The sequence below is a fragment of the Ammospiza nelsoni genome, chromosome 2, assembly GCF_027579445.1.
Source record: "Ammospiza nelsoni isolate bAmmNel1 chromosome 2, bAmmNel1.pri, whole genome shotgun sequence".
NCBI classification, from domain to species: Eukaryota; Metazoa; Chordata; class Aves; order Passeriformes; family Passerellidae; genus Ammospiza; species Ammospiza nelsoni.
This window is the reverse complement of record NC_080634.1, coordinates 68,677,649-68,686,954: the sequence shown is the minus strand read 5'-3', so window position 1 is coordinate 68,686,954 and position 9,306 is coordinate 68,677,649.

The window sequence follows — 9,306 nt, the reverse complement described above, 5'->3', positions numbered from 1 at the left end:
ACAAAAAGAAAATTTTGACCACACTGCATTTTCTGAAGACAGATCACGTGTGGCTGTGATGCACCAGCATGCCAGGCAGCAGGGGACATTGGTGACCACAACCAGTGCTCTGCCCAACTAAAAATCAAACAAAGATACTCCCTGCTTAGGAAGTGACAGAGATCAAAACTGAAAACAAAAGGACAGTATAAGGAATTCCAACATGGCCCTAAGAATAGGCTGACACTAGTCCATTATCATACAAGGGAAGCTCAAATAAAAGAAAAAGGGAAGGGCACAGACTCAGTGTGATTCAGTTCATCTGTCACAACTGGGTTTTAGTATACTCACAGCAGAGATGGAAATGTTGTGCCTAAATGAGTAAACAATAATTGAAGAGCTAAGGAATTCATGGCATGGTACAATAAACTGTGAAACCATTTAGTATTTTTAACCAAGCAATGTTTAAAATGAGGCAATCAAATGTAAAGGAGGAAAATTCTCATTGCTGAAACAGAAGAGATGGGGGGGATTCTTTAAAGGGAATAATTAACAGCATTTCCTTATCTCAAGCACAGCTTTATATATAATATCTGAAAACCAAAAACTAATCCCACCCCATCAGGATTTCAGGACAAGTTACAAACAAGAAGCTGACAAATAACAAAGGGGCAGGATATAAAATCACAACAGAAAAACTAGAAGTATTTGACTCTCTTCCCTGATGAAACAGATAAATGTTCTTAATGAAATCTGTGAAGGCAGAAAGGAAAAGCCTTTCTGAATAATAGAAATAAGGAAACTGGATAGGATATTGTGAAACAGTGACCTCACTGACTTAACAACTGGAGACAGCTTGTACTGCTCTTCATAGCAAAAATAATTTCCAGTGTGATACAATACATCAGTAAGTATACACAACTTACAAAAGCAGACAAATTCTGTTTGATAAATAGAAGATTAGGTCAACTACTTTTCCCTTAAACTCTTCCTCCTCAGGATGAGTCAACAGTACTTCCAAAAAAGGTCAACACTATCCACAAAATAAATTCCAACCCTCCAAAAAACTAGACAAAAAGAGCTTTAGCCAAAAACCCCCTACAAACAGCTAAACCAAAACAAGTCTTCTTTTAACTCTTATGACAAAAGGTTACATGCTGGTAGGCAAAACGATCAGAGAAAGAGAAAACCCCAATAAATTAGGTCATTCTGATTAAACACAATACTGGATTATTCTGACTCTAGAAATATGAATGAAAGGACCAGAAATATAAAAGCCCTGACTCAGTCAGCTAACACTTCTCATCATAAGGAGAAGACTTTACTTAATCTCAAGAGAGTAATAAAGAATATAATTCTATTTAATTCTTATAATTTCAAACTCAAACCCTGACAGAAGTATTTAAATAATGTAAGACAAATATGTAATTGCATTACAAAATAAAAGTTCAGTAACAATAGAATTTCTATTGCTTTTTGATAAATGCTTAAAAAAAGGTAGATAAGGACCTGTTCAGATCCATTTTTTGTATCTAATAAATCAATATTTCAAGACTACATCTATGTAAGCTGAAATCAAATTCCTATTTTCTATTACCAAATATTCACCACTTTGACTTTAATGATTTCTCTGTGTGCTCAATACCACTACAAAAGGTTGGTGGCTACAACTCAAAATAGAGTGCTAAGAATTCTCTGAAACAATACACTTGTGAATCTGAAACAGTTCTGGCACTATATTGCTCGAAGGCTCCTCCTATTCAGCATGGAAATTATTAAAGCTACTCACATACTTAAAACCAAGTTTATGAACAAAGTTTAGTCACTCTGTGACACTGCAACTGAAGGTGAATGTAAATTTGAGGAAAAGAAAACCTTTTTTTTTTTTAAGGTTCCACAAGGGGCAGCACATAAATACATGTGAGATCAGCAAATTGCTGTAATATGTACAAGTCTTAAATATCTAAGAAAAACTATAGATAGAAATCTCAGAGGTTGCTCAAACTGCTAAAAAAAGCTTACACTAAGTAGGCTTCACCACATACAGTTTTGTTCCTATTTTGTCTGGATAAGTATACTGCTTACTCTCAAACTGTTGAACCTTCTTGGGAGGAAATAGACAACACTAGGAAAAGATTCCAAAGGGAAAAATAAATATTACTGATATCTGCATAAGGATGAGATTGACAGGACATCCTTCAAAGAGTGAAAACAGAGGCCCAAAAGAGCTTTCAGGTTTAAAGATGGTTACAGTTTAAGAAGGCATACTCTATTATGCATGCAAAGTGGATGCAAGGTGTTCAAAAATGCAAAAGGAAAAGAAGTTTAAACCAATATTGAATATCAGACAGGGAATAGTAACCTGGCTTTCATACCTATTTGACCAATTTCTTAGCTGGCAAAAAGTGACATTGCTTGGTTTACTCAGGAGGAGCCTGGATCCTAGCAGCTAGGGATTCAAGCCCTGGTACACTTGGATGTGTTTTGTTTAAATTATGAAAAGGATCAAGAAACCAGTTTGGCTACTAGTTGGGATTTCAGCAATAAAAAGATGGACATAGAGGCAGAGAAATAATTGTATAGCAATTTCTCTGTAACACTTGTTGGCCTACATACTCGTGTCTTCTGTTGCTAGTCAGGAAAGAAGGCATTCCAGCAGTGATGCAATCAGAGGGCTCGTAGTAAATTAACTAAAGGCTGAACTTCTTTTAAATTAATAAATATATCACAGACACATTTATATGGTTAGTTATGGATGTCGCAATAAAAGTCTCCGAGGTTTGACCTGATAGCTCATTTTTTATCATGGGAATGGGTTATGGGATGGGAGCAGGCTATGAGAATCAACTACTGTTTATTTACTCAACTGTAGGAAAAAAAAAAATATTAAAAATCCAACTCTGTGTACATGTGAAAAACTTTAATATATTCAGTTCATGTAGACTCTAATATGTTTGTGGGCATCATCATCATGAATAGGAAATAAAGAGTAGATTTAATAATTAAGATCGCCTAATCAATGTCTTCATCTATGTGAGTGTATAAAACTTGGGGCAACTTGCAGAGAGCATAAAAAAAATTTCTAGAATTGAGTAAAATTCCATTACAAATTGTTTGCAATGATTGGCCAGTAAAATCAAACCAATTATCCAAGCCCTGAAAATGCATGCACTCCAGAATAATGTTATGCATCAACAGTCAGTGGGCCTGCTCTCATGTGTAGAATTACTCTAGTGTATAAATTTTTCAGGACTGGGGCCAAGGAATATAATGCCAGACAACAGAGCCCAAAGACAGTTGGCAGCCATTCAGGAAAAGTACTGGGGGTAGAGGTATCAAAACTGTGGACATTTGAGTAAAATTAATAAAACTATACAAATGAAATATTTAAAAAACCCCAGATATTTCAGACTTTAAACAAACAATTTTTACAGTTTTTTTACATACAGCAGGTGTGGTTTTGGTTTTTTTTTTTTTTTTTTTTTTTGTACAACTTTTACAGTTTGTATGACCTTAAACTGGAAAGAAAGAGTCAAACCAATTCCAGGAATAGATAATAAGATGAATTTGGCTAATGAGAAGCAAGAAAAAAAGGAAAGAAGGAAAAACCAAGAAAATAAGAAGAAGACATCAGAAAATAAGAAATTGTGTGTTTAGACTTACCATAGTTTTTTCCCAGTCAAAGCTGATTATGACTGTTTAAAAACAGAAGAAAATTGGTCATTGAGAAAGCATTTAAAATGTTACCTTGATCACAACAAGTAAAAGATGGCACAATAAAGACCACAAGTGGATACAAAGGAAATGGTAAGTGATGAAAATTAAGAAAGGACAATTAAATATTAAAATAAATTGGGTACCTTAAGTGAAAGAAGAGTTTGACATATTTTTAGTTCCACTTGTGATAGAGGCCTGTCTCAGATCACCTAGGACGTTTCTCACAGTACCAGCTCAGAGGTTGTCATTTAGGTGTTCCAAATCTCTGCTCTGAATATGCATACTTCTCTTCACTGACTGCATAAGGAGACCAGGCTCCTGTCTCTGACACATAAACCATCTAAAGATAGGTTGTGTGAGTACTGTCTGGAAGCAGCTGCCATAGAATAACTGGCAGTCTCTAGTAGTAAAGAAAAATCTAAAAGAAGAAAACTTATGGGGAAAAAAATCCAAACAATTCTTGAAAAGCAATGCTTTTCACATCTATCACATATCTTCCAAAAGATACAACAAGACCTTTGCAACTGCAAATACAGTCTTTAAAAAGGACCAGGAAGGTTCAATAAAATAAACTAGAAGGTTCCAGCTTGCATGTTTAGACACGGGCAAGATGTCTAGTAAAAGGAAAGGAAAATATACCCTTGGATATTTGTCCTATGTTTAGTTAAAGGGTTGGATAGTGCCAAGAAAGACTTTTAGGAGACCTACCCTGAGGTAACTTTCAGACTTCAGGACAGGTATTCAAATATAACCATGGACTTCCATTAAAGATGCAACAATTAAGCAGAGTAAGGCAGTGTTTACTCCAGGGATTTTACAGCATAAATGTTCTTTATGTCAGGGGAAAAGAATGTCATTCGACCTGTGAAGGACATTCACACAGAATGGCAGCATCTACAAGCATTCCCCATTGAGTTAGGATCCCCACTTTTGTCCTCTAGGTTGCATTAATTTTGGCTGTGAGGGAAGGTAAAGGGAATACCCTGCTAAGTGTCAGATCTGATTCACAGGGTAAGCAACAGAATGTGAAGAGGGCACATCAAAAGCCCACAAAACTCCATAATCCCAGTCATTCCCTGTACATTTATTTATGTAAATAGACTTGGAGGCATGCCCTGAAGATCAAAAAGTAGAATAGTGAAATTACTTCTCTTCAATGAGACTGGGAGGTTCAACACTATTTGAAGGAAAAGAGTTTACTGATTTAGATAATAGTTAAAACAAAAGGCAGCATTAATCTGATGTTTACATGGTTCAAATATGGGATGCATCTCTCATACAAGCATTTCCTACAGTGGGCAAAGAAAGGAACAAGCTCTCTTTGACCAGAACCTGTGATTAGGAAAGGCAATGTCATAGGTTTATATTCTCCCTTTCCTTCAACCCTGCCTCTGGAAGGCAGTCAGGTTTTATGTTGTGAAATAGGAAAATGGACCCTTACTGACGATCTAGACCAGAAAAAATCTCAAACACCTTTGCCAATCCATAGCTTTTGAAATTTATTACCCTTAACTTTCCTACAGGTGACCCAAGCCCACCCTTCTTTTTACAGTCATGTTTAGCAGCAGGCTGTGTATTTAGAGTCTATAGTAAAATAGACTGCACATTTACAACACTGATCTTTGCTTTCTAAACTATGGTTTAGTCAAGTACATTGTAGTAACCAAAATATAATGAACACTAACTACTAGAACTACATTCTGCTTCTTTGGCTCTCCAGTAAAGTCATTTGGAGGGTAAATAATATTTCTAAGGGGTTTGCCCACTCCATGCTGCAGTTCATTACATAGTAGTGAAGGGTACTAAATGCAATGAGATGGTTACTCCAACAGTATGGGTATATATAAATTAAAAGTAATGTAAAAAGAGAAGGAGACAGAGAAAATCAAGATAACAAGAACTGCAGGTCATCCTCATGGATTGTAAAAATGAAGCCTAAAAAAAATTAATAATGAGCAATGAACTACATCTAGTGTTGAATTCTCTGCCTCTCTCTGGGCTGGCATTAGTTGCCATTATAAATTGAGGGAAGAATTCCCAAAATAATTGCAAATAGCCACTAGAGATTCTGCACACCAGTTAATGTGTGTCTGTGGGCATGCTAACAAAGGCAATTCCTTAGCAAGCAATATGTGAGTCGCCTGGGATGGTTAATGAATCTGCTTTGTGGTAAACTTTTTAGTACATCCTACAGAGACCTTTTAAGCATGTTGCTTTTGGAATTTTATTATTTTTATAAAGTTCTTTTGACTGAAATTCATATTTCCTTTTATTCAGGAGATTCTTGCAGTGCAGTTTTCACTGTGCTACACATTTAGCTTTGGGAAAGCTTATTGCAAACCTGTTTGTTGATATCTGCAGTGGAGAGTAATTTTTTCTGCTTTATTTTAAAGTGAGAGAGGTTTGTTATTTTTTTTTTGAGCACTGTTTAATTTGTACATAATATTTAATCTGTAGTGCCTCTCAGAGAGCCAAACTGCTAGGAAGTTACTCTTTTCTGTCACATTCTGCAAATATTAAACTCCAGCTCCCCATCATCATTTACAGCCTGTCCCCTACAGAGGGCACCTTTGTCTTATTGGAATTGCTTCTGCAAAACAGATAATCGCTGGTTATCAGAGAAATAACTGAGCCTTAAAGAGAGCTCAGACTTCTCTCAGACACAAGGACCTTGCTTGCCGAGGCTTTTTAATTAACCAAGTTTTGTACTGTTACTCAGCAGCAAGAAGTAATGTTTCTTTCTGCATTATTACAGTGTCTCCTAAGAAGCGAGGCTATGAACTGAAGATTACTAGAATTTACATGAGAGGTCAATGAGTGCTGAGGCAGATTAAAGAGCATAAATTTAGGGGCTTTTTCTTTCCATCAGTAATTAAGGGATTTGCCATTAAAAAATGTTTCTGAGATGGGTACTAAAAACATTGTCTGTGGGAAAACAAGCTGTAGAAAGAAAGTCAACCATTTCCCAAATAAATCTTTCTAACAGACCTCCAATTAGTAATTGCTATCTGAAAGCTGTTCAAGTGGAAGAAAGTAAGATTTTATTCTTCTTTGTAGGGTTAGATTATCAAAACTGACCCTGAAATTTTTATTTGGGAAAAATAACAATTGACTGCAAGACTGAGTCAAAAAGTAATTTTCTTCCTGATTTTTTTTGGTGTGCTATTATTTATGAAGTGTCAAGTATATCATTCTTAGTATCTACTGGTTCTGAATAAAACTAGCAATACTTTTCTTCTCAAGACTGTTTTCCAGCTCAATCTGTACCACCATCTTCCCTTACAGGCCCCTTCACAAATGTGTTAAGACAGATGCAAACATCATTGATTTGTAAATGGCAAAGTGAAAATTCTAAAGAATAATCTTTCCTCTGTCATTTTATATATGTCTGACTATTCAAAACAAGCAACAGCTGTAAAAAGAAGCATAAGACATTGCATTTATGTGACTCCCAAACAGGCCAATCCTGTGTTAGTTCATATTAACTGGAGGAAAAACACACAAATAAATGCATTGGTCACTTTGCATAATGCTTTTTTATGGTGTTCCTATCAATAAAAGTCACAAATAGCCTTATAAATTTAACAGGAGGCAACCTGTTGCAAGAAGACTAACTTCCCAGGCTGGTTTCTGGGACTGACATTGAGTATAAAGAATCTAACACAAAACCCAGCAAGGAATGTGCCCTGCCTTCCCTAACATTTTTCTAGAAGCTCTTATAGAAAATGCATTCATGTTTACATTTTCAGCTTCAAATACCCAGCACAAAAGCATGGGAACACAAAAACCTGAATCTCTAGTCTAGGCTGCTAAATTAATTAAGCAGGACTCGTATTCGTGCGTAATACTTTAATGCCATTGGAAAACTGTTTTAGAGAGCATTTTAGCAAGCTCCTTCTGTGTTATAATTTTACTTCCTTTTTCTTCTCTAATTATAAGCCAAAGCTGGATTCCTAACTAATGAAGGAATCTCTTTTTTTAAGATTTCATTTCTAGAAGTCAATAGGAATGTTGCCCATGTAAAGATTGTAAGATCAAGAGCTTGTGCCTATAAAAATGTCCAATGTGAATATATGTTTTAAGACATTTACTGTAATATAAAACAGTTGAAGCTACATTTGCACTAGTGCCAGGAATGTTTCATAGAACATGATGGTCTACACTGTAAAACTGTTTGAACTGCCCTTGGTACACTTTAAGCATCCTAAACCCCAATTCCTGGTTGCAGTTTGAAGGAGAGGGAGGATGCACATCTGAGACCCTTCCCAGCTGGAAGGCTACCGCTGCTACTATCTTGTTTTGAACAGCAGAAATTTACAAAGAGGCATATGTGCTAGTTGGCTTTATTGCATAGGAACATTCCCAGGCAAGTTTAATTTGCTAGCATAAACCTAGCTTCCAAAACTGTGTTTACTGCAGCCATTACATATCAGAATATTTAAAAGTATTCAGCTATCAGCCCTTACTTGTAAACTATATGCTGAATTTTAAGTTTGTATCAGTAGGAAAGAAAACACTCAAGAAAACATTTTCTCAATTATAGATACTTCTATATGCATTATTTTCCTTGTAATTGTTTCAGCTTGATAGGAAAAAATAAAACTTAGAGCTGTTAAGAAAATGTTTGTTTTGAATATGGTTGTAGATAGTATAGATTACAACAGAAAGTAAAAGCCACAGAAGAACATTTTAGAAGTATCTACTTGAGGGTCCCACTATCAAAGGAGGACAACTTTACCAGCAGAGAACAAAAGACCCTCATTTTTAGTGAGGGGTACTCCATGATATTGACAGTGAAGACATGGTACAGCCCCACAGCAGGTACAGTTGAATTCAGCCCTTAAAATCCTTTCTCACTAACATGGCACATTTTCCTTGAGAAGTAAGAAAGTCTTCCTCCTGGTAGTAGTGTATTTGTCAACTGATTTAAATTTTCCAAGGAAGAACCAGGGAAACCTTAATTATTGTAGACCTCACATTTGACTGCTCATGTTCACTGCTGCCATGTAGGAAACCTGGCTCAAGTTCTCTTGTCCTGTGGGAACAATGGAAGCTGGATGTGTGAAAACTGGTTTCCCACCCTGGAAATGACCTGCCCAACTGGTTATTAGCTGTGCCACAGAATGCAAATATGGACGCAGAAGCACACAGCCTCATTTCAGCTTAACCTTCCTTGGAGGTCCACTTGTGCAAATGCAGTGAACCCAAGCCAAGACTGCTTGTGTTTAGGCACAGATTCTCTCTTCAGAAAACCCCCAGCAGCTCTGAGATTTGTGCTTCTACCAATATGGCCGACAGTGGAAACCTACCCACTTGGTGAATTGTGTTGAGGCGAGCTTACTAAGGGATTTTGGCACCTAAGTCATGGGACAATTGGCAGTATGAGTGTGGAACCTGAGTTCTGTTGTGGATCTAAGTTGCCCTTTTCCTCTTTACGTGTGAAAACAGAATTATTCTCAACTGCCTGGGACTGATCATCAGATAGAAGGGTGTAATTAAGCAAAAGAACAACAATTAAAACTCTTTCTAACCGGCTAGATGAAAGCAATTTAGATGGTGGTAGCTCATTTTTCTTGTTTTGAAATTTACATCTTAAGTTTATACTCATAT